The sequence below is a fragment of the Triturus cristatus genome, chromosome 7 (assembly GCF_964204655.1).
Source record: "Triturus cristatus chromosome 7, aTriCri1.1, whole genome shotgun sequence".
Lineage (NCBI taxonomy): Eukaryota > Metazoa > Chordata > Amphibia > Caudata > Salamandridae > Triturus > Triturus cristatus.
Genome location: NC_140590.1, coordinates 1,582,092,156 through 1,582,118,791, shown reverse-complemented (window position 1 = coordinate 1,582,118,791; position 26,636 = coordinate 1,582,092,156).

The window sequence follows — 26,636 nt, the reverse complement described above, 5'->3', positions numbered from 1 at the left end:
TGGGGGTTTCTTACTCAGTAAGCATTGGCGATCAAAATAACGGGCCCTTTTGAAGGAGTCGCGTACTAGTCTCCTAGGATAGCCCCTGGCTATAAATTTCGCCTTCATAGTGACCGATTGCTTGTCATAATCCTCTATGTTGGTGCAGTTCCTTCGAAGTCGGAGGAATTGCCCAAAAGGGATAGTTGACTTTTGTACTGACGGGTGATAGCTAGAGAAGTGCAGGAGGGTGTTCCTTGCTGTGGGCTTTGTAAATAAATCAACCACTAGCTGTTGTCCGGTGGCTTTGATTATTACATCTAAGAATTCAACTTTTTGTCTGTCACTCACTGCCACAAAACGGATATTTGGATCGCAAAGATTTATCCAGGAAATAAATTCCGTTAGATCTTCTTCTGTCCCATTCCAAATATAGAAGACATCATCTATAAATCTCGACCAGTTAGTGATAGATTCACTAAATGGTGCAATTTCATTGTATACAAACTGTTCTTCATAGTATGCCATAAAGATGTTTGCTACCGTGGGCGCACAGGAAGCACCCATGCTTACTCCTTGAGTTTGTTGGTACAGTGCACCATTAAATTCAAAAGTGTTCTCTTGGAGGATAATTTGAAGACATTCCAGTAAAAATTGTGCAGGGCAGTCTATTTCATAGGTTTCAATAAACCATTCTACAGCTGTTACTGCTGCTGCTTGAGGCACATTGCTGTATAGTGCCTCAATATCCATGGTAACCAACAATTGTGAAGATTGGTTGAAGCTGATTTGTTCAATCTTGTTGATAATGTCAACTGTGTCCCTTATATATGATTTTGTTTTGGGGATATGGGGACGTAGTATGGCATCGACGTATTTGGATAACGTCTCTGTTGCCGACCCAATAGTGGTCACAATGGGCCTGTATGGCGGATTAGTGACGTTCTTATGGATCTTCGGTATACCATATATTGCAGCCATTTTTGGTTTCGGTACATTTAGGAAAAGCGATTCTTGCTCACAGATGGCCCCTTCTTCTAACCCTCTTGTTGTTAGGTCTCTTATTAATTTGGACACTCGTCTGGTTGGGTCAACACTGATGGGGGTATAGTGCTTTCTGTCAGACAACATCGTAGTCATATTGGTGACATAGCGGTCTGTATCTATCACTACTATTCCCCCACCTTTGTCACAGCTTTTGATAGTAATGGCCGTGTTGTTTTTAAGTTTCATAAGGGCTTGGTGTTCCTCACGAGGTATGTTGTATCTGGGTGCTGGAATAAATTTTGCGGCTGTTGTTGTTTTATTAAATACCACGTGTTCAAAGATGGCCACCTCAGGTCCTACCTGTTCCAGAGTTGGAGTGAACGTGGATGGAGGTGCTAGCCCTGATCTATTAGGGGTACCTGTTATTTGAGGGGGCCTATCTTCAAAGAAGGCCCGCAATCTGATTTTGCGAAAAAATGAGATAAGGTCTTGAAATAGTTCAAACTTGTTGGCTTTGGTGTGTGGGATAAAAGATAATCCCTTTGTTAATATTGATTCAGTCTGGCTATCAATATCGATGGTACTTAAATTGAAAATTGGAATTTGATTTATTCGCGCCAATAGTGGGCATGCCTGGTCGTCAGAACTTGTGGGTCGTCCTGGTAGAAACTCTGTGTTTGGGGGTAGTTGTATCCCTGCTGATAAGCACCCCGTTGACGTCGTTGGTACCGGGGTCGCCATCTGGTTCTTTGGGTTCCTCGCCGGGCTAAAAAACCTGGTCGATCACCCCTATTGTCCCCTTGGACCTGACGATTTCCTATGTTGGCTTGATATTGATTAAAGCCTTCTCCTTCTGAGTCCGTGGTGTCCGAGAAGGTTACTATTTTCTTAGTGGGTCTATCATTCCTAGACTGAAACTGATCCTCCTCTACTGGTAGCTGTTGGTAAAAGTTGTCTGCCAGGTATGGATAGATTTTTTCTTGGGTGGTATATCTTACATCCTTTTTTAACTTATCTGTTTTTCGTTTCATCAGGTATTCCTGATAGGATACCATCTCAGCTTCTACCTCTTCTAGTTTCTTTTTCGCCTCCTCAATTGCTTGGTCATTTTTGATTTTATTTTCTAATTCCTGGATTTCTTCCATTAATGTTTGTATCATTTCTTTAGATGTTTCTACTATAAGGATCAATAGATCCCGAGAACATCTATTTGCTATATGTGACCAGCGTTCTAGGAATTTGCGAATTTTGACAAATAGACTTGGGATGTTTCTTACCCTTAGCCCTTGCGGGATGACTCCTACTTTAAGGTACTCCAACATGAAATGGCCATGCATTTCAATGCGTTTGGCTTTTTTCTTTAATGCTGTCAATTTATTGAGGTCTTCATTGCCTATAATGCTAGTTCGGAGCCCCATTTGGCCACTTACAGTGAAATCGCCTAATAAGGACACTAGGTCCTCATCTGAGAAACCGAATGTTTGGAGTTTCTCCATTTTCTTAAGAAATAAATGCAAGGACGTGCTACTTGTTGTATTATCCTGCTACAGTATTAGAGGATCTCCACCATAAAGATCGGTGATCCCAAAATATCGGAATGCTAATTGTTAACGTATGTGTTTGGAAATGAATTTACATATGCACTTTTACACTAACTATATAAAAGCTACCCCACATGGACCAGCCATGGAGAAAATATGTTGTGACTTAACAAGGGTACCCCTAAAAAACATTTCCTATTCTAGGGTTTTAAAGCAAAAAATTTTTTTGAGAAAAACTTAATAGGAAACAATTCATCATTTATATTGCACAGACATTATGAATGTTTTACTTATAATTATCCAATGATTAAGTATGACAACTATTGCATATATCATTACTTCATTTTATTTCTTTGTTTTTTCAGTTCTGTTTATATATATATATACACATGTACAAAAACCTTACTTTATGTATGTTTTATAACAGAAATATCATGTCATACTTCAATGTAAACATTTGCATTCGTATTGTACATTAGATAATCAATAAGACACTCAAGTTGATAAGTAAACCAAACGGAAGAAATAACAAAAACAAACAATAATAATGTGTTATGGCTAATTCTTTTGTGTTTCTACGCGCGTTTCGGCGATCAGCCTTCTTCAGGTAGCCATAATCCTGATACCTCCTATGGTGAAAGAAAATAAACTATAATTGTCTGTGCAAACCACGACATCCTAACAGTGCATAATCACGATTATAAAGAATATATGTACACATTTATTTACAAATTTTTTACATATAATTAACTATTTACAATTTCATTCCTATTCTTATATTTATTAAATTATATTCATTTCCAAATCAGTAAGGGTGCCTGTACTTTTCAAAGTGGTTAATTTTTAAGCAGGAGCTAAGTTTTGGGGAAACTCAAAGCATTCAGTTTGAATCAAAGTCATTGGAGGCTCTTCACTTTTACGAATTACAGTGTTTTGAATCTATCGCTTTTTACACTGTGATAAGACTCTTCACATTCTCCCCCTGTTCTATAATATAAGAGGTCATCATAGTATTTAAAATATAGACGAGTTTCATTAGGGTTCTATTTCGTTTCTCTTTACAAGCTCTACATAATTATATATCGTTTAATTTCATTACCTTAGAGCGTCTGATCACTCGTATCTATTCTGTTGGATACAGGTCCGTAGATACTAACCTATTTTTTCATTTTTTCACCGCTAAAGGGTTGTGATCAGAGTTCTACAACAGGGGAAAAAATTTTTTTTGATTTTAGAGTTAATGTTATTGCATGTTTGGGCCTCATTATATTTGCATAATTTCGACTGACTTACTTTGTAAGATATTTTCTGACACTGAGCAGGGCAAAAATGATAATAACGTGCATCTGAGACGTCTTAAGAACGGATTGGTGTGGTTTCTATGGGAGATATAACATTTTGGTATCCCAATATTAATGTTTATATTTTTATTTTTATTTTTAAGAGCAAAACATTCATGACTGGCCCTTTTAGTTCATATTAATTATCTTAAATACTTACTCGAGCACAGTGTCAATGTATGGTCACCAGATTGTTCCGTCCTTAATCTGGCGTGTCTATCAGCTAGTTAATATGTTAACGATTAGGCGAGGAGTAATGACGTGGTCTGGGGGCGAGAGAGAAGAAGTCCAATTACATCTTAGACGGATCTTTAGATTTAAAACATTGTTAGTCGGTGGAAAGGGCAGCTTTTAATCTCATTATGCCTGTAGTTTCAGAAATTCACTCACCAGGGCAGAAACGTTATTTGCTTTAGTGAGTCACCGCATACACAATGGTTGCTTGTTCGTGTATTTTCTCAGAACGGCACGCAATGATGTCGTCTGTAAATGAGTATATTTAAACTCAATTAGTAGTTATAGTCTGTCTTATATTTATGCGAACTTGTTCGCATTATCTTCTCTATTGATGCTAGTTCTTAAAAAGCTTGATTTTCACTCACCAGAGGTTCGTCCTATTCTTATTTAGAGTTTATCCGTTCCCCGCTTTATCGCTCTCCTGTAGCCGTGTCAGCCTGCAAACGCTATTGTCATCCGGCAATCTCATTATATTATGCAAGCCTCTCTGCTATTGGCTGCTTGTAAACCGTGCTAGCCTATCACGCGCCATTTTGTAATCATTTCCACTTGATGAAGTTATATCGACAAAATCGATTGGATACAGACATAATTAGGTATTTAAAAAGCCGCCAATCATGCATGGCTCGATAACCACGTATATAAACAATCCAAAAGGTAGTTTTCTTACGATGGAAATCCACTTGGGGCAATCGCAATGTCTTATATTTAGATACAAATAAAGTTGTATGTTGAGGTTAGGATGCTGCATTGTTTATATTTTGCAACTTGCCTCTGTATCTTACCCTCAAGTTTGTCCAAAAAATGTCAGAATGTCTGTTCAATATATAAAACTCATTCTGAGTTTCTATATAGTTCTTCATCAGGGTTATTATAATTCTGTCATGTATCATATCAGTTGTTGTAACGAATGGCTTGACACCACGGTATCTCATTATTTAACCCTTGCTTATATGTGTCCAGAGAGAAAATCCAAAAGACTTCCCTTCTTTTCCGTATTTCCATGCCCTTCGCTCCACTGATATTAATCTTTTCCAGTATTAGCCATTTTATATGTTCTGTAGTGTGATTGAGGTCAATGTAATGTTGCACTAGTGGTGCTTGAAGTTTTTTCGTTTTGATTGCAGACCTGTGTTCTGTTAGGCGGGTTGCCATAGACCTTGATGTTTCCCCTATGTATGTTTTCTTACAGGGACATTGGATTGCATATATTATGTTAGTTGTTTTGCAATTTGTTAGGTTCTGCAAATGTATTTCAACTCCGTTAATGGAGTATTGTTTCACCTCTAGTGCAGATTTACAGGCCAGGCAGGACATACATCGATAATTTCCTTTTACTGTGTGTAAACCCTCAATACTAGATTGAGTGGTCGTCGGTGTCGGTTTCTGCATACGGGATCTTGTAACCAGATCCTTCAAGTTTTTGTTTTTACGGTACGCAAACATTGGTTTGGGTAGGCAGTTTGAATCACTCCTTGTGGCATTTAAGATGTGCCAGCTGGAGTTTACAATTTGTCGTACTGACTCATTCATGGTTGAGTATTTCATAACCATTACCAAACGTTTTTGTTCTTTTGGGGGTTTCTTACTCAGTAAGCATTGGCGATCAAAATAACGGGCCCTTTTGAAGGAGTCGCGTACTAGTCTCCTAGGATAGCCCCTGGCTATAAATTTCGCCTTCATAGTGACCGATTGCTTGTCATAATCCTCTATGTTGGTGCAGTTCCTTCGAAGTCGGAGGAATTGCCCAAAAGGGATAGTTGACTTTTGTACTGACGGGTGATAGCTAGAGAAGTGCAGGAGGGTGTTCCTTGCTGTGGGCTTTGTAAATAAATCAACCACTAGCTGTTGTCCGGTGGCTTTGATTATTACATCTAAGAATTCAACTTTTTGTCTGTCACTCACTGCCACAAAACGGATATTTGGATCGCAAAGATTTATCCAGGAAATAAATTCCGTTAGATCTTCTTCTGTCCCATTCCAAATATAGAAGACATCATCTATAAATCTCGACCAGTTATTGATAGATTCACTAAATGGTGCAATTTCATTGTATACAAACTGTTCTTCATAGTATGCCATAAAGATGTTTGCTACCGTGGGCGCACAGGAAGCACCCATGCTTACTCCTTGAGTTTGTTGGTACAGTGCACCATTAAATTCAAAAGTGTTCTCTTGGAGGATAATTTGAAGACATTCCAGTAAAAATTGTGCAGGTAAAGTTTGACAGTGGGTTTTATTATATATTTTTTTCTTTTTTTCTTTTCTCCACAGTTCAAATTGAAGAGTTAAGTTACCAACAATTACAAACCTCCAGGTGGAGTAATAACCCAAATTGGGGTAGTTTATAAGGGGTAGTTGGAATAAGAGTATAGGGATCCTTTTAGTCCTAATGAAGGCCGGATAATGATGCTATAACTGGCTGAAACATATCGACCTCTATGCAGACAGGGGGTGGTGAGTACGTTATCAACTCACACCACCATCATCCGTAAATCTTTTTAGCTCTGACTAGGAAATCTATGAATAAAATTATTATACAGATATCTCTAAGTTAGTTTTAATATTATAAGTTTCTGCACTTTTATAGGATCCTTTCTTTTTCCTGTGTGTCTTTATCATTGTTGTATTGTTTACCCCTCCCTATTGCTCCGTCTCTAGTGTTGGTCTGTGCAGAGACGTTAGTAGCAGCCCTATGATGAAGCATTAGACAACAGTTGAATTACCCTACCTCTTTGATGTGTTGTGATATGATACGTGAGGAGGACGAGGTAGTGTGTATCCTTCTCCCCCTCTTTGTTAGATTGTGTGGATTATGATCCACATCATCTCTGACTTCCACGTTCTCAGCATCAGGCAGCAAGGTTGATGGATTCACATTCAGACATTTTACAAGGCTCACATTTGTTGCACCTAATATGACTTTCTCATATTTAGTCAGCCGACTATGCGTCATGGATTGAGTGCGGCTCCTTGTTAAAAGAATTGCCACATCATGAGGTACAAACACTCGCACAGGATATCCCATTACAATTCCTTCACTCTGTTCCAGACTCTTACAAGTGGCTGCTACAGCTTTCAGACAACCAGGCAATGCTACAGCTACAGGGTCGAGTATAGCTGAAAAATACGCAATTGGTCTTCTCAGTTTTCCATGTTTCTGTATTAATACAGAAAGTGCACATCCATTCCTTTCGCTGCAGTATAGTTTGAACTCCTTCTCATAGTCAGGCATACCAAGTGCTGGTGCCTCACACAAACTGTCTCTCAATTGTTGAAAGGCTGTTAATTCTTCCCTATTTAATTCAATGGGGTCTTTTACATCACTTCTCGTCAAGCGTACCAAAGGTTTTGCTATCAGGGAAAAGTTACTTATCCACTGACGACAATATCCAACCATTCCCAGAAACATTCTCACTTCTCTTTGGGTCATTGGGGCTCTCATTCCTTTTATTATCTTGATTCTCTCTGCAGTTATTTTTCTCAGTCCTTTTTCAATTTTGTGACCTAGATATTGTGCTTCCTTTTGACAGAATTGTAACTTCGACAGAGATGCTTTAAGTCCTCCATCTGCCAAATGATTTAGCAATGCTATGGTATCCACCACACAAGCTTCTCGAGTTTTTGATGCCACCTGTAGGTCGTCAATATATTGCACTAGTACTGAACTCTCGGGCATCTTTAGATCTTCTAAGGACTTTTTCAAAATCTGATTAAATATTGAGGGGCTCTCTGTATATCCATGTGGGATTCGGCACCATGCCAAAATACGTTCGCCAAACCGGAACGAAAAAGTCGGTTGGCGGTCATGATGCAATGGGATGGAAAAGAAAGCATGACACAGGTCAATTACTGTGAACCATTTTGCATCATGAGGAATTTTTTACAAAATCACAGATGGATTTGGTACAATAGGACAACATGACACAACAATTTTGTTTATTTTTCTCAAGTCTTGAACTATTCTAAACGTTCCATTAGGCTTTCTCAGGCCCATATTTGGTGAATTACATGGACTACTCATTATTTCTCTCAATATACCTTGTTTAATCATTTTTTCTATTATGGGAGTAATTCCTTCAATTATTTCGGGTGTCAATTTATACTGAGGAATATTTGGGTAACTTATTCCTTCCTTTACAGTCACTTTTACAGGATCTACATTTTTCATTAATCCCACATCTTCTCCTGTGAAATCCCAGACTTCTGTTTTTACTGTCTCTTTCAGTTCCTTTGGTAGTTCTTCAGGGTTGAATACACCAAATGCCTCAGTAATCTCAGGTTCCATATTAGCCATAGTCATTTTATACAGTACATCTTCATCACGGGTCTCGAATGCTATACCATCGGGAGGGCAAAATATAGTGCAATTCATTTTGCACAGTAAATCTCTTCCTAACAAATTTACAGGGCTAAAATGGCACACGACAAAGCGGTGCATTTCAGAAAATTTCCCTATATTAACTTTGACTGGTTCAGTGAGATACATTTTAATCTGATACTCAAACTACTTGGATTGTCTCGTCCGAGAGAGGAAGATTTTTAACATCAGCTGACCTGACAGTTGAACGAGTAGCACCAGTATCTACTAGGAAAGTAATATTTTCATCATTTACCTTTCCATCCACAAAAGGACCTGTCTGGTCTACTTCCAGAGTTGCGCCAAGTACGCACTCTTCTTCCTCCCTTCGGCACCGTCAATAACTTTCTTCTGACTCACTCCCATCCCGTTGTAGCCAATACTGCGAAACAGCACTAGCGCGTGGCAGCCTAGTTACCTGTTCTTCATTGTAGAATCCTGTCTCATTACTGTATTTCTGAGGATTTACACTCTGTGGAAAAGGCGGTTTTGGTGCCTGATTCTGTTGGGCAACAACCTGCTGCTGTCGCTGTGGTTGACAACTCACCTCTTTCTGCACCTGTGAATTCAATGATGCATTATCACCATTAGTATTCGGGGGAAATTTACAATCGGATTTCCAGTGCCCTATTCTTCTGCAATTATGACATGGCCACTTCTTTTTAGCTTCTTCTATATTAAATTGTCCCTTTCCTTTTCCAACATTAAATTTTGGTTTCATACCTGCACCATTTGCTTGTTCAATCAATTGAGCTTCCTGTCTTTCTGCCACTTTTACCTGTGCCCACATAGCCTTTTCTTTTAATTTACGCTGTTTCGCTTCAATTTCATCACTAAAATATTTTGCATGACTCAGTACGTCATCTATTTTCTTATTTTGCCAGTCCACTGTATGCTGTTTGATCATTTCGCTTATTTCTGGACGCAGCCCATATACAAATTGGTATACATAGTGACTTAAATCCTTTTCACTCAAGTTCTCATCACCACTAAACTGTTTAAAGGCAAGAATTAACCTCTCATAATAAGCATGTACTGATTCTTTAGCTTCCTGATGAGTTCTGTAAATTTTTACCCAATCAGTCTCCTTGGGAGGTACTTTGTTTTTCAGGAAAGTAATTACTTGTTCATATTTTTTCATAACTTCCGGATCAGGGGCTCCCGTTTTTGGCACCCGTTTTTGGTCTCTTGGGTACTCTTGTGTAGGCCAGTCTACCATAATCTTGTATTCTGTCCATAAATCTGCTAGTACTATTATGTCAAATAGACTATTTAAATCAATCCATAGAACTTTTGATAATTTCCCAGACCTATCTACTTGCCTATACCACTCGACTGGCTTTTCACGTAGTCGGGGAAAATCATTTGTAAATGACAAAATATCTTGTCTAGTCCAAGGGACATGAACATATCCTCCTCCTGGAATTTCTCTCATGGGACATTCTGTTACTACTTTCTCCTTTTCTCTCACTGGGAAAGCTGCAAACGTTTTGTCTGAGACATCTTCTCGTTTTCGAAACCACCTACTTTTCCATTTATCTACATCTCCCCATTTCCTTAACAAAATGATTATGTCTTTAATCTGAGTTGTTCTTCCTGTGGTATTCAGATTTTCAATATCCTTTTCAGAAAAATCTACTCGGTATGGTTTTCGTAAAGCCTTTACCTTTTCAAAGTCTATACCCATTTCATTTGCCACTTCTTCTAGTCTTTTGTGTAGATTCCTTGCTCTCCAGGTTATACTTTTACATAAAAATAATAATTCTTCATCCTGATAGGTTTTTAGCTTTTCCGCGGGGATAGTTCCTACTATTAATTCTTCCAAAACAATCTTCAGCTTGGCCACATCTATAGATTGGGATTCTGTATTTTTCTGCTGTAAACTTCTCAGCCATTCACTTAATTCTTCTGAAGTAGGCCCTACACTACTTTTCTCAATATTTTCTTGTGCTAAACTCTGCGGCGATGCTGAGACTGATTCTGTCGCCATTATTATTCTATCCACTAAACTTTGATTTACTGTCAAATTTTTAGGCGTACTTTGCTCTGAAATACCTGCTGTTTGTCTGCATGGGTTCTCAACTGCAATTTTTTCTGGCCTCTCAATCTGTTTATTACTAATAAGGAATCGTCAGCCAATGCTCACTATCCTTCTGTTTATCGAAAATAGGCATTACAGGTCCTATAGTTACCGGGACGGTTACAGCTTCCAAATTTTTGGTCAATTCCCTAATCTAAAGTGATTTTCGCTAGTTCTGTTGAATTTTCATTACCTGTTTTACCACATGGTTCTTTCTCTATTTCTCTAAAAGGATTATCTCTTCCTACCTCTCGTGATATTGATTCAAATTTTATATTTCGTGGAGTCTCTTTCATTGGGGCACTTGGTGTCAATAAGTTGATATCTGATTGATATGGGGGTGGATTTTTATAAAACATGTCGTCAAGAACATCATCCTCCAATTCATGCACACCATACCCTCTTGACTCGATATTATTCCTTTTTTCCCTACATTTTCTACTGCTAATTTCATCAGCATCTCTCACAGGAAACAAACCCTCAGTCATATTTGCGCTTCGCCATCTCCTCATTCTATCATCATGATTCTAATGTCCATATGATCTACCAAACATATATTTGTACCTTCCGCCACTCCTCTGCCGTTCTCTGTCATACATCTCATCTTCCCATTCCGTCAATGCTTCAAACTGTGTTGGTCTAGGTCTCGGTTCTAGATTCATCATTCTCTCTCTCAAATTTCTCAAAACTGCTAAATTAAATGAACCATGTTCTGGAAATGCCAACACTCCATCGTCTTTTGTATACTTTGCCCAATTATCCAACCAAATACATGTATGATATATTTCGCAGCCATAAAGGATGCAGGCGATTTTGGTGGGGGAAGCAACTGTCCCTCTCTAGTCACAATCGGTTTGTCCCTTTTAAATAAACTCTTGATCTTTCCAAACCAGGACTTTTTCTCTTTTTCTGGTGGATCGTAATGCATCATTTTGTCTTTTCAATATCCCTAGTTTTCTCCTACGACTATGCTGTTGTTTCAACCAATCGTAGCACAACTCTCACTAACGCACCAATCAGGAGCGTCTATGTCACTTCTGTAATTCTCCAATCCCAGCGCGACTCACACTAACGCACCAATTCGGAGCGTCTACGTCACTCTGTAATTCTCCACTCCTAGCGCGGCGAACACTAATGCACCAATCTGGAGCGTCTACGTTTCTCACTGACTAGCCAATTCCAGCACAGTCTTTCTGACGTCAGCTTTTCTCACTACTCCTGCTTCTGCTGACCCCTCCTTTACAAAAATGTATCGGCAAACTTTCTTTCGTTCTTTCTGACTTACAAATCTGATAGTAACGACATAAAAACACCACCATTATCTGTTTCGCTAACAAAAGAATAGTTAATGACCTTTCTTACAAGAATTCCGTCATTCCCGAGAGCAGCGCTTACCTCTGCCCTACTACGGAATCGTTACTTCCGTTGATAAAGTAGCACATCCCTCTATCTTACCCTTTTAACAAGGATTAGCTAACCGTTTCTCCAGAATTAAGACACCTAGGGGCCGATTCCGATCCTGGTGAAATATTCCCCGTACGAATCGTATCCGGATTATTTTACGTACGAATCGTACAAGTCCCGTACAAACTGGCAAGTACGATTCGTATGTATAAAACACCATACGAATCGCATTGGGAATATACCCCGACATGTGCTCGGGTCGGAAAAAGTGTCCGACACATCCCCGGACGGTTTTACGTACGACTCGGTAAACTGACGCCCGAACGCGCAAGTACGATCCGTCCCGTCCGTCCGAATCCACAACCGTATGGTAAAAACACCGTACGGAGCGAACCTCCATAGCAACCATGGAGACGTCCAAACATGTGCCCGCATATGCGCCGAACACCCCCCCATGTCCGCGCCGTACCCCCAGCCCCCCCATGTCCGCGCCGTACCCCCAGCCCCCCCCCGTATGTCAGCGATGTACCCGCACACCACCCGTGTATGTCCGCAACGTACCCGCACCCCACCCCCGTATGTACGGTGCGGACCCCCACCCCACCCCCGTATGTCCGGTGCGAACCCCCACCCACGTATGTACGGTGCGGACCCCCAGCGCTGGGGGTCCGCACCGTACATACGGGGAGGGGGTTCGCACCGTACATACGGGGATGGGGTGGGGGTCCGCACCGTACATACGGGGGTGGGGGTTCGCACCGTACATACGGGGGTGGGGGTTCGCACCGTACATACGGGGGTGGGGTGGGGGTCCGCACTGTACATACGGGGGTGGGGGTTCGCACCGTACATACGGGGTGGGGGTTCGCACAGTACATACGGGGGTGGGGTGGGGGTCCGCACCGTACATACGGGGGTGGGGGTTCGCACCGTACATACGGGGTGGGGTGGGGGTCCGCACCGTACATACAGGGGTGGGGGTTCACACCGTACATACGGGGGTGGGGGTTCGCACCATGCATACAGGGGTGGGGTGGGGGTCCGCACCGTACATACGGGGGTGGGGGTTTGCACCGTACATACGGGGGTGGGGTGGGGGTTCGCACCGTACATACGGGGTGGGGGTTCTCACCGTACATACGGGGGTGGGGGTCCGCACCGTACATACGGGGGTGGGGGTTCGCACTGTACATACGGGGGTGGGGGTTCGCACCGGACATACACGGGTGGGGTGCGGGTATGTCGCGGACATACAGGGGGGCTGGGGGTACAGCGCGGACATACGGAGGCGGCTGGGGGTACGGCGCGGACATATGGGGGGCTGGGGGTACGGCGCAGACATATGGGGGGCTGGGGGTACGGCGCGGACATACGGGGGGGCTGGGGGGGTGTTCGGCGCGTACCGGGCCCCCTTTTCCTCACGCTTCGCGGCGTACTTAGCTTTTCCGGCACTTTTTGTGTGCCGTAAAAATATAGCCGTCCGGAGTGCTGTCGGTACGAATCGTACTTGCTGGTACGTAAAAAGCTGCCTGACTCCGTCCGCATGTCGCGTACGCGCCGTCCCGGATCACATTTGTATGTGTTTTTGTGTCGGTCGGTGTTTTGTACGAATCGTACGGAAATGGTGTTTCCGTACGAATCGTACTTGCATGTTTGTATGGTGTTTTTACCGGGTACGAGTCGGACGGAGAAAACGCTCCGACCGACGGTTCGTACCTGGTTTCTCCAGGATCGGAATCAACCCCCTAGTTGGAGACGCTCTGCTCCTGAGAAATAAAAACAGAGTTTCACAATTAACCTGAATGCTATTTCATTCACACACTTTTATACAGAAAATGTAGTTCATTCACACAGAATTCTTTCTTTCCCGAGAACAGCAAACAGTCTGTCCTACTACAGAATTATTACATTTGTTAATAAAGTAGCACTTCCCTCTACTTTATCCTTCTAGCAAGCTTTGGGAACACCTATTACCTTTCCAGTGATAAGCGTAATCAGAGTGCCTCTTGGACTCCTGGTACCTAAGACCAAAATTTCACAGGTGACCTTCGCTACCATACATTTCTCTCATACAGAAAATGTCCCTAATGGCAATACACGACGATGTTACCGAATCGAACCCAGACAAGGAGTCGTGCAACTCCAATCGACACGTTTTCCCCGTGTACCTACAGGGCAACAACAATTCCGTCTTTCCCGAGAACAGCGCTTACCTCTGCTCTACTACGGAACCGTTACAAACTTCCGACTTCCTACATCCCAGAAGCCGTCAAACAACATAGAACTCAACACAACTCAACATAGAGTGTTAATACATAAACCAATACTTTCCCACAATCAATAATCAATAAGCAATTTACAAGCAATAATCACCAAACCAAAACAATAATAACCATCATATTGCTACCAGAAAAACTGATCCAGCGCAAGACCGGGAAGAATGGGGAATAACGTTTACCAATGCCCTCCCTGCGTCGCAGACCCGACGTCACACTAGCTCATTCACACACGCAGTCATTGGTGGGGCCCATAACACCCACACTCACGCCTCACGAGTCTGCACACACAGGAGGGATGGGTAATTGTAAGCGCTGGACATATGGGGGGACCTTATAACCTACAGGGAGAGAAAAGTCAATTTATAAATTATACCTTAACATCCGTCGCCTATAGATCCCTAATCCTAAACATCAAGGCACTCCTCCCACTTGGTCGACGGACCAATTAGTTGGATTGGTTGATGGTGATTTAGAACCAGCTAAAACACATTTAAGACTCAGAATCCTTATTTCCCTTAATGAAAAACCACAAACTCATATTTCTTATTAGTCCATATTTGTTTATCTAAATTTTCTTAATAATTTATGTTTGCATTTGTTTCGTCAAAAGTTCAGAATTACTGTATCAATTCAAGTAAATCTCAGAACATCATATTTACCTAATCTGGCGATTTGAGATCCTCTAATTCATTGGCTCTGCATAACCGAGTCTGTTGCAAATTGTCCGAATAAAGCAGGCCAAAGTCCCATGTTCTCTGCTCAGCACGTTACAGTCCCCAATTTCATCAAAGGACCAGAAATCGTGCAAGCATCTATCTTAGCCCGCGGATTTTGGAAAGGTTTGCAGTCATCAAGCGGTCGGGCAGCATCTAGATCATCATGAAAGGCGTCACGGACAAACGAACAGTCGAGCGAATAAAATGATGATGTCAAAAAAATCTCTCTAAACTCTCTATTCTACTATCTTTTATAATAAAGACCCAGGTTAACATGATACATTTTTATGCCAAGAACAGTGGTGATTGGCTGGTTGGGATCGTCCGATTCTTATTTCAAGATTCACAGTACAGTTCGAGGGGTGAGGTCACTTGTTGGCCAAAGCGTCGGCTTGTTCCGGATTACTGTAGGGTTGATTATTCCCCTAGCCTGGCGACCCTCCAACTCTGGTGCCAATTACGATCCGGTATAAACCGGGTACGAAACGTCGGACGGAGCATATTCTCCGTCCGACGCGTACCCGGTCGTAAAAAAATACAAACATGGAATTACGATTCGCACGGGAACACCATTTCCGTACGAATCGTAAAAAACCCCGACCGAACAAAATAAACCTACAAATGCGATCCGGGAAAGCGCTGACCTGACGTCGGGACGCTCGCAGCCTGCCATTCACGAACCAGGAATTACGATTCGCACCGACGTCATCCCGCACGGTGAATATTTTCCGGCAGCCAAAAACTGCCGGGAAATCAGGACGACGCGAACAAGGACCACCAGTACGCGACGGACAGACAGGACGACGCGAACAAGGAGGACCAGTACGCGACGGACACACAGGACGACGTGAACAAGGAAGACCAGTACGCGACGGACACACAGGACGACGCGAACAAGGAGGACCAGTACGCGACGGACACACAGGACGACGCAAACAAGGAGGACCAGTACGCGACGGACAGACATGGACCCGAACCTACGTGTCATCCCGGCCCTCATAGCAGTCGACCTCCTCTACAGGTTCCGACGCAGACGCCGCAGAAGGTCAGAACAACTAAGGGAGGGGGGAAAGTGGGGTGGGGTGGGGGTGGCAGGACCAGGGCAGGCCACAAACCCCCCACCAAAGTCACACAGCACACATGCCCTGGACATACCTGACTCCCAGGCCCTGGTCACTACGAGGGGGTGGGGGCGTGTCCAGCTAAGCCAGCGACCGCCACAACGGAAGTCCGTCACGACGCGAACCGGCAACACAACCAGACATGTACATCCCGTACCCACGCCTGAAGAGCGTGGGTACGAGTCGTACCACGCCCACACCCACGTCACCCCAACAATGGCGGGACGGCTCGTACCCACGTGGCAAAGGCCTGGGTACGGACCGCACAAGCATCACATAGCGTGGGGACGGATATGTACGGACCCTACCCCCACCCGCGTACGTATGGAGCGTACCCCCACCACAACAGTGTAAGTATGACATGTACCCCCACCCACGTATGCAAGGAGCGTACCCCCACCCCAACAGTGTAAGTACGACCCGTACCCCCACCCGCGTACGTATGGAGCGTACCCCCACCCCAACAGTGTAAGTACGACCCGTACCCACACCCGCGTACGTATGGAGCGTACCCCCACCCCAACAGTGTAAGTACGACCCGTACCCACACCCGCGTACATATGGAGCGTACCCCCACCCCAACAGTGTAAGTACGACCCGTACCCACACCCGCATACGTATGGAGCGTACCCCCACCCCAACAGTGTAAGTATGACCCGTACCCACACCCGCATATGTATGGGGCGTACCCCCACCCCAACAGTGTAAGTACGACCCGTACCCTCACCCGCGGACGTATGGAGCGTACCCCCACCCCAACAGTGTAAGTACGACCCGTACCCACAGCCACGTACGTATGGAGCGTACCCCCACCCCAACAGTGTAAGTACGACCCGTACCCTCACACGCTGATGTATGGAGCATACCCCCACCCCAACAGTGTAAGTACGACCCGTACCCACAGCCGCGTACGTATGGAGCGTACCCTCACCCCAACCTTGTATGTACGACACATACCCTCACACACGTACGTATGGAGCGTACCCCCACCCCAACAGTGTAAGTACGACCCGTACCCTCACCCGCAGACGTATGGAGCGTACCCCCACCCCAACAGTGTAAGTACGACCCGTACCCACAGCCGCGTACGTATGGAGCGTACCCCCACCCCAACCTTGTATGTACGACACGTACCCTCACACGCGTACGTATCGAGCGTACCCCCACCCCAACAGTGTAAGTACGACCCCTACCCCCACCCCGTATGCATGGAGCGTACCCACATCCGTGCATGTCATGAGCGTACATATTGTGCAATTGGAGAGGTGGGTGCAGAGTCCTCCCAGCAGTGCCCTGAGACAGGAGGGGTGGGGGACTATCACTCCCAGCAGTGCCCAGAGACAGGAGGGGTGTGTGCAGAGTCCTCCCAGCAGTGCCCAGAGACAGGAGGGGTGTGTGCAGAGTCCTCCCAGCAGTGCCCTGAGACAGGAGGGGTGGGGGCCTATCACTCCCAGCAGTGCCCAGAGACAGGAACGGTGTGTGCAGAGACCTCCCAGCAGTGCCCACAGACAGGAGGGGTGTGTGCAGAGTCCTCCCAGCAGTGCCCTGAGACAGGAGAGGTGGGGGCCTATCACTCCCAGCAGTGCCCAGAGACAGGAGTGGTGTGTGCAGAGACCTCCCAGCAGTGCCCACAGACAGGAGGGGTGTGTGCATAGTCCTCCCAGCAGTGCCCAGACACAGGAGGGGTGTGTGCAGAGACCTCCCAGCAGTGCCCAGACACAGGAGAGGTGGGTGCAGAGACCTCCCAGCAGTGCCCTGAGACAGGAGGGGTGGGGGCCTATCACTCCCAGCAGTGCCCAGAGACAGGAGGGGTGTGTGCAGAGACCTCCCAGCAGTGCCCAGAGACAGGAGGGGTGTGTGCAGAGTCCTCCCAGCAGTGCCCTGAGACAGGAGGGGTGGGGGCCTATCACTCCCAGCAGTGCCCAGAGACAGGAGGGGTGTGTGCAGAGACCTCCCAGCAGTGCCCACAGACAGGAGGGGTGTGTGCAGAGACCTCCCAGCAGTGCCCAGACAAAGGAGAGGTGGGTGCAGAGTCATCCCAGCAGTGCCCTGAGACAGGAGGGGTGTGTGCAGAGACCTCCCAGTAGTGCCCTGAGACAGGAGGGGTGGGGGCCTATCACTCCCAGCAGTGCCCAGAGACAGGAGGGGTGTGTGCAGAGACCTCCCAGCAGTGCCCAGAGACAGGAGGGGTGTGTGCAGAGTCCTCCCAGCAGTGCCCTGAGACAGGAGGGGTGGGGGACTATCACTCCCAGCAGTGCCCAGAGACAGGAGGGGTGTGTGCAGAGACCTCCCAGCAGTGCCCACAGACAGGAGGGGTGTGTGCAGAGTCCTCCCAGCAGTGCCCAGACACAGGAGGGGTGTGTGCAGAGACCTCCCAGCAGTGCCCAGACACAGGAGAGGTGGGTGCAGAGACCTCCCAGCAGTGCCCTGAGACAGGAGGGGTGGGGGCCTATCACTCCCAGCAGTGCCCAGAGACAGGAGGGGTGTGTGCAGAGACCTCCCAGCAGTGCCCAGAGACAGGAGGGGTGTGTGCAGAGTCCTCCCAGCAGTGCCCTGAGACAGGAGGGGTGGGGGACTATCACTCCCAGCAGTGCCCAGAGACAGGAGGGGTGTGTGCAGAGACCTCCCAGCAGTGCCCACAGACAGGAGGGGTGTGTGCAGAGACCTCCCAGCAGTGCCCAGACACAGGAGGAGTGTGTGCAGAGTCCTCCCAGCAGTGCCCTGAGACAGGAGGGGTGGGGGCCTATCACTCCCAGCAGTGCCCAGAGACAGGAGGGGTGGGGGCAGAGTCCTCCCAGCAGTGCCCTGAGACAGGAGGGGTGGGGGCCCATCACTCCCAGCAGTGCCCATGGAACACAAAGGGTGGAGTAGTCACATATACCATGCCCACAAATGTCAGTCAGGTGCACAAAGACCCTGCAGTACATGTACCACATGTGTGCAAGGCTGGAAGTATACGCATGCATAGGGCCAAAAAGAAAACATTTACACATGAAGTCATGTCAATAGTCCACATACACAAGTACAATGACTACCAAGGATGCCACGAATGATGCAGGTGGAGAATGGCTCAGCATGCATGTGCAAAGTTGAAGGAGTCCGTCACACACCCAGTGAATGTACACACAGCTCTGCACTAAATATTGGGAACACCCTGCTGGGAAGAAGTCAGGGTACACAGAGGAAGGAAAACACCTTTGGACAATTGCAACATGCAGCAACTGCTTACATGAATGGAGAAAGGTAGCTAACACCGTGTGAGGCACACTGATCCCAGGGTCCCCCCTATGAGCAGCACACTACTACATGTCCCACACACCCAACACATGACCAACACCCACAACCATGTAGCAGCCCCACCAACAGCAATGCCAGCAATGCAGGAGTGTTCCAAGGGAAAAAAATAAATAGTTTTATTCAGCATGAGCAAAAAACTAGTATGACGTAAGTCCAATATTAACAAAGGCCATAGGGCAGTCCAGGAGTCCCAGCTGGATGGGGGACACAGTGGGATGCGTGTCCCCTAGCTTGCCTGCACAGTTACAAGTCGTCGTCTTCCACAGGGGTGAGGGCATCATGTGGGGGGGAAGGAACAGGCACCGCAGGGACAGGAGGGCAAAGGGTAGGCGAATTGGGTGCAGGGATGGAGGACTCCACCACAGGGGGTGGGGCAGGGCCAAAGGTGGATTCTAGGAGCGCGCTGCACACCTCGGCAAGGTCCTCCAGGGACTCCCCTGCACCCGAAGGAACCACAGGCCCCAAGGGGGGGGGGGTCAGAGGGATGGGTCGCAGCGCCACTGGGGGTGGTTGTGGACAGGGGGGGGGACTCAAGCACCCTGACCGGGGACTTCCTTGACCGCTTGCGGGTGGTGTCAATGTGGGGCTCAGGGACAGAGCGGCCATGAACGAGTCTTTGGGGGAGATGTGGCCAGGAGAGCTGAGGGGAGGGGATTTGGAGGGAGTGGATTGGGTGGAATGCGGACTCCCACTCTGGCTGCGTGTCACACGTTTGCCCCCCGACCCAGTGGGTGTGCCTACTGCACCCTGTGTGTGCGTGTCAGGAGGTGTGCGGCGGACCTTCCCTGCTGGTGTGGTGCCTGTGTCTGTTGTGGTGGGTGCATGCTTACGTCTGGGTGTATGTGGGACAGGCATGAGAGTGGGAATTGTGGAAGGAGCAGGGGTAGGGGGTGGGACGTAGCGCTGCAGGAGACCCACTGCTGCAGTCAGTGTGGAGTCTATGGACCTCAGCAAGTTGCGTTGGTCAGCCTGCGATGAATGAATGCCCTCCAAGTATGCCTCCATGTTGTTGAGGACCTGGCTGTGGCCATGGAGGACATTAAGGATCGCAGTCTGACCAATCTGCAACTGCCGCTGGATGTCCACAGACTCAGCATTGGCGGCAGCAGTGGAGACAGGGGCAGGGGGTGCGGTGCCTGGCAGGAAGGAGACATGTGGTGACCGGGCATGCTGGGAAGGGACACGAGCACGTGGGAGGCGGCTGATGCCAATGGAGGGGGCGGTACCAGATGTAGGGCTGCTGTCAGATGGTGGTGCAGCCACCGCCCACTCGGAGTGATCCTCCTCGGACCCGTCAGCGTCATACTTTGTTGTGCCAGTCGACAGGTCCCCGGGTTCACTCTCCACCGCCTCTGTCCCACTCGAAGTGCCAGCCCCGATGTCACCGCTGGCACTGGTGCTCGGTCCCTCCGCGCCGTCTGTGTCCATGTCTCCCTCCGTGTCCCCCGACGATGCTGTGGGCAGGGTGAAGAGACAGAAAGTAATCATACACCTGTATACATATGTCACATGAGTCAAATCTACGTAGGTTACAGTGCATAGCCTGAAACAAAGGAAGAGTTACATCTACAAAACAACGGACATATGTAGGGCATGCAAGACACAGTTTTTCGACCCACCATGGCATGGAAAAACTATGGAGAGCATGACACAATAGCAAATGAGATGATATGGTATTTTTACTGAGGAGCAAGGCCCTGGGGACAATCCAGCACTGCATCTGCACCACACAGCGTGGCAGCAAATAGGGATGAGCAGGGACCATAGGCAGGAACTACAGGCACATGCAGCATAGGTAATACTGATAACATGCCCACCCTGACTGGCACACTGCACCTTGAGTGTATGTCCAGGCAAACATCACACACTGGCCAGTCCTAGCAAGGAGATATCAGGTCTTGACATGTCGGACATGCCCGCACCACCCACCCCCTACATGAGACAAATCTATGGAGATACAGGAAGCACGTACATCTCTTAGTCAGGGTGAAATACACATGTGATGCAAAACTTCTATATTGCACACAAACTACCCAAGGTGCGGCTGTGCAAATTATCATGTACAAATGGGCAGCATCAGATGATTGCAACAAGACACAAAGGCAATGGCCACCGTGAGTATGTAATAGGAAAATCAGGTCAGGCTGTACAGTGGACACTTGTAATACATCTCACGTCAATATACATGGTGCCAGGGGACAATGGCACAGAGCACAACCTATGCTGTAGACACAGAGATTGTCGACATATTCGGATTACACACATGATACCTAGGAAAATATGCCCCTGGGGACAGTAGTGGCCACACAACTCCATGCTCCTGAATGGGAATGACTGCAACACACGCTAACATCCCTGCACTATGCGTACCGCACACTCATGCACATCATGTCACAGGCCACCACATAGGACATGCGTACTGTAAGGCCTCACACTTGAGAGACTAACTCCCATGTCTGGACTCAGCATCAGTGCCAACTGACATGGAACCCACAAGTCCAGAACTGGACAGGGCACAGGCAAGGTCCCAAAACCTGTTACACACCACCCCCACACATGATGCTGCAGGCATTGTACACTTGCTGAAAGGTGTCAGGCTACATAACCTTGTGATGGAGTGACTACACACAGACCAGGGAACACATTGCAAGGAGGGGAAGGGAGGCAGGAGAGCACTGCAATACTGTGGGGAATAGGATCTGCACAGCACCATAAACCATGGAAGTGTATCCATGGAACAGTGCACTTACAAATGCTGGTGAAACACAACAAACACACACATGTACCTACCCCCTTCCGGCTGCTGCATCTCCTGTAGACACCTGTCCAAGTCAGGAAAGACCACCGCCAGCACACGCTTCTGGATGTGGGAGAGACGGCGGCGCCCGCGGTTCTTGTGGCTCTCAGGTGAGTCCCCCAGCAGGACCCGTGCGATCCTCCGCGTCCAGCACCGGATATCCTGCCAGCGTTTCCTCACCTGGGACATGCGCCGCTTCCGACCTTCTGCACTCCTCACGGCGCTGACGGCGTCCAGCCATATCTGCTCCTTGGCAGAGGCGTCTACCTGTGAGGATGGACAAGTGACACTACATCAATACACCTGGCACATGGCACAGGGACACAGATTAGAACACATTTGCTGTTTACAACAAGGCATAGTATGCATCCAACGCATTGCACCTTTGTCATAGGGACATGATCCTCTGGGGAAGGGCAACAGCAGTACGTGCCATTGAAAGTACACAGGTGGAATGAGGGCAACGACACAATCAAAGATCCAGGCTCACACTGTGCATCACACCCACCCCTCCTGTCTCAGGGCACTGCTGGGAGGACTCTGCCCCCACCCCTCCTGTCTCTGGGCACTGCTGGGAGGACTCTGCCCCCACCCCTCCGGTCTCAGGGCACTGCTGGGAGGACTCTGCCCCCACCCCTCCTGTCTCAGGGCACTGCTGGGAGGACTCTGCACCCACCCCTCCTGTCTCTGGGCACTGCCGGGAGACATCAGGCATTCCCCCCCCTGGGACCCCCCCTACAGTACATAGCATGTGTGTCACACCTGGACACAATGGCAGAAAAGTCACAGTCACTAAAAAGGGACACAGTCTGTGGCAGTGGACACTGCACTCACCTGATAACCTGGTCGCCCATACAGCATGGGGTACCGTGGGAGGATCACATCCACCAAAGCCATGTTCTCCTCCAGGGTGAATGGCTGTGACCTCTCCACAGCCCTTGACATGGTTCCAGGGAATCAGTAGCAGCAGCTGGGTCGTGGAATACAGAGATGTGCAGGCAAGTGCTCCCTCATGGGACCTGGCTGCCTTATATCTGCCTTGCTGGCCCATCTCATGCACAGGAGTACAGAGTGATTGGTCACTCACATTTGCATCCTATGTTTCCTCCAATCCCTTCAAACCTAGCAGTCTGTGGGTTCTCTATCGGTTTCATTCTCCTGCATGATGTCAGCCCCACAAACACATTGTAACAAAGTAGAAGAATTCCAACTGTCTTCTGCTGTGCACCTTCCAGAACAATTTCGAAATTTGAACTTGGTCTCCATGACAACCAGCATGTATGTAGGCCTTAATACATGTCCCTCATGTGTCCCCTATGCAATTTGGAGCATCACACACAGGTATGGTGCGTTCCGGGGCCCTAGGGCACCCCAAAAGCATTGCAACGGCCCGTACACGCGTGCCTACGTTCACTATCACTATGGGTGTCCTCGCGTATGCGTACTCGTAGTGGTACGGGCCGTACACACACATGTACGCTCACTATCACTATGGGTGTCCTCGCGTATGCGTACTCGTAGTGGTACGGGCCGTACACACGCATGTACGCTCACTATCACTATGGGTCACCTCGCGTATGCGTACTCGTAGTGGTACGGGCCGTACACACGCATGTACGCTCACTATCACTATGGGTCACCTCGCGTATGCGTACTCGTAGTGGTACGGGCCGTACACACGCATGTACGCTCACTATCACTATGGGTCACCTCGCGTATGCCTACTCGTAGTGATAGTGAGCGTACATGCGTGTGTACGGCCCGTACCACTACGAGTACGCATACGCGAGGAGACCCATAGTGATAGTGAGCGTACATGCGTCTGTACGGCCCGTACCACTACGAGTACGCATACGCGAGGAGACCCATAGTGATAGTGAGCGTACATGCGTGTGTACGGCCCGTACCACTACGAGTACGCATACGCGAGGACACCCATAGTGATAGTGAGCGTACATGCGTGGTACGGCCCTACCACTATGGGTGTTCTTGCGTATGCGTACTCGTAGTGGTACGGACCGTACAAATGCCTGTACGCTCGCCATCATGATGGGTACACATACGGCAGCACTCCCATAGTGATTTGGGAACGTACACAGGCCCTCTTAACAGCAGTACGGCAGTTTTCACACATCACAGTGGTGATAGGCGGCACACAGGTAGGAATAGGGCGGACATACTTGTCCATGGATGGACATACTTGTCCATGGATGGACATACTTGTCCAGGAATGGACATCAAGGCATCGTCTGTGCATTACTACATGTGTGGGGCACAGGTGTGACAGGCTGTGATGTGGAACATTACTCCTGAGTGGAGAAGGCACCAGATGTATGATGAGATGTGTACAGGTGTACTGTGTGACGGTGCAATGTGTGCCAGGCATGCCCTTGACTCCTTTGACATGTGTGCATGTCGTACTGCACACTTGGGGTGAGCGTCACTGGCATGGCACGGACACCAACACACGGAAGTGTCCCCTGATGCCCGGTACAGGGGTTACCACACCTGCCTTGACACTACCCACGGTGCACAATGTGACTATGTCATGTATGTGTGGGGGCTTCCCATCAGGTTGCTGTTGGAGCACCCTCAAAAGCTGCAGCTGTTGCAGCAACCAACATGTGTCTGTGTGTAGATGGACATTGCACAGTGTTCCGCACACCATGCCACATGTGGTATCGGATGTGAGGTGCACATGTATGCATGGGACACGGAGTAGCGTGACAAGGACATGTCTGCATCCTCACAATGATTGTGTGGTGAGTCATGACATGTGCACCTTCATGGCAAGGTGTGTGGGCTGTCCTAGTGTAATGTCATGTGACCTGTGGCTCTAGTGTTCCGCTACCAGTCTCTGCAATCGGCATCCTACTTCTGCAGATGTGTGGGCGTATGTCACTCCTGTCTTGCGTCTGGCTGTTCACTTACACTGGGACACAGCTATTCCCATGCCATGGCATGTGGAGGTTCAGAATCTCCGTGTGTAGCTGGGTCTTGGTAGGAGTGTCACCTGGCAGCCATACGTGTCCTGGGCATGTTGCACATACCTGACTCCCTATGTAGCATATGTGTATTGACAGATTAACATGTGCTCAGTACATATGAATTGTTGTCGTAGTGCACTCACTCTTCCTTGTCACTTCCCAATTACTGCAGAGCGCCGCCTCTTGCCCGACCAATTCCGGACTTGGCTGACATGCGGGAGAATGACAGCATCCGTTGCTACTGCTTCCCCCAACCGTTGATTCTGGAGTTGACGGCGAGACTGGCACCACACCTGCAACCGCAGCACAGGTATCCTACGGCACTGACACCCCAGCTGAAGGTAATGGCTGCCCTACATTTTCTTGCCACGGGTACCTTTCAATATACCATAGCTCATGTTGGTGGCATGTCCCAGAGCATGTTCTGCCGTGTGCTGCATGATTTCTTAGAGGCCATGTTGATTCACCTGGATGACTTCATCAAGTTCCCAACCCCTGAACAGTTGACTGCGGTCAAGCGTGGATTCTATGCCCTGGGAGGGATGCCCCATGTCATTGGGTCCATAGATGGGACACATGTAGCTTTGGTACCACCACACGCATGGGAGGAAGCGTACCGCAATCGGAAGCACTACCACTCCATCAATGCCCTTGTGGTGTGTCAGTCCAACATGTTGATTTCACATGTCTGTGCTCGTTTTCCAGGATCAGCACATGATGCCTACATCATGAGGTGTAGCAGGATGCCTGAAATGATGATGCAGCTGCGCAAAGAAAGAGCATGTGTTGTTGGTGGGTACAGTCTGTCTGTCCTGTATTTTGCATAGCCTACCAGCACGACCGCTTCACCAGTTCTAACGATGTCCATGTGCTTCCCATGTAGGGGACGCTGGCTATCCCAACATGCCATGGCTGCTCACACCTCTCCGCAACCCCATCACGCCGGCCCAGCTCCGCTACAACACCGCCCATGGCCGGACAAGGCGAGTGATAGAGAGGACGTTTGGCCTGCTGAAGAGCCGCTTTCGGTGCCTCCACAAGACCGGCGGCGCCCTCCCATATGCCCCTGCGAAGGTATGCAAAATCTTCATGGTCTGCTGTATGCTGCACAACATGGCAGTTGAGAAAGCTGTGCCACTCATCCTGGATCAACATGACGAGGACCATCCACCCGTGGAGGACGAAGGCCTTGGCAATGGGGCTAGTGATGTGGAGGATGTGGAGCCGCAGGAGGACATCCGGACTCGGCTCATACGCGACTTCTTTGCTTAGTGGTGAGTACCAGTGTCTGAGTGTGCACGCATTTGTCCCCGTGTGGCATGTGTTGTGATGTGTGTGTCCACCTGCATGTATGGCACGTGAGTCAGAGGTGTGTGTGGGTGTGTCACTGGAGTGATGGTGGCAGTGATGGTTGTATTTCCCCAGTCATAATTGTGACCTAGCATGTTGTCATCCATACATGTGTCGAGTAAATGCACATGCAAGTGGCTGTGCTTTTTGTGGCTGACTTC